Here is a 981-nt window from a genome sequence, read left to right on the forward strand (position 1 = left end):
CCAACCACCACCACCATCACCACCATCACCACCACCACCACCACCACCACCACCACCACCACCACTACAACCATCACGAAGCGTCGCCGTTGCAGAACCAGAAACGATGGAAGCTGTCTTGGGTACGACGGCGCGGCGGGTGACCGCCGCGATTCCGCTCGACTTTCCGCGTCATCCGCCTGGGATTCCCGGCACAGGCTCGCGGGATTCTCGTGGAACACGCGGACGAGCGCGGTGGTGCTCGGAGCAATCGTGAAACACGCCATTTGGCGTAGCGATGTGCTCAGATGGGTGGCGATATTGTCGCGAAATATACACGCGAAAGAAAGGTAGACACGACTGTCCGTCCCCGTAATCAAATTTCTGTCGTTTCCACAAAGCACCCTCAGACGACGCTGGACGGATCCAGGTCTCGCCCCTTTCACACACACACATACACACGAACTTGTCGACGAGCGAAGAGGACTCGAGAAGGACTTCGACAAGAAGAGGATCGACGACGTCGCGACGGCGGAAGGAGCGGCAGGTTCACATACACCAGCACTTTCCTCCGCGTTTTCATAACGGAAGCTATCGTCGCGCGGCGTTGTATCTCGCAGGCTCCTCGGGCTAACGTCCTAAATTGGACTACGTAATAACCTACTAGCTTCTACGGGAACGCTGCCCCAGTGGATGCGCTGTTCGCCGCTTCTCCGCGTGCTACCGGTGGACCACGCCCAGGCCCGGAGCGACGTCTTCCTGACCTACCACCTGGCAATCAACCGCGCACGGCTACTCGGCTTCCCCTTCAGAAAATCCATATAATTTCGCGGCATCACCGCGAATCGGAGTCGCGTGCTCTTGGGGATCGCGGTCCGTCGTGGCAAAATCGAGTCCCCTCGCGACAGGGAGAGAGGGAGGGAGAAAGAGACAGACAGACAGACAGACAGACAGAGAGAGGGAGAGAGAGAGAGAGAGAGAGAGAGACTGTCGCGAAGACAC

Source organism: Odontomachus brunneus, unplaced genomic scaffold (genome assembly GCF_010583005.1).
Source record: "Odontomachus brunneus isolate Ranch 3 - 2012 unplaced genomic scaffold, Obru_v1 Obru_scaffold_004, whole genome shotgun sequence".
NCBI lineage: Eukaryota > Metazoa > Arthropoda > Insecta > Hymenoptera > Formicidae > Odontomachus > Odontomachus brunneus.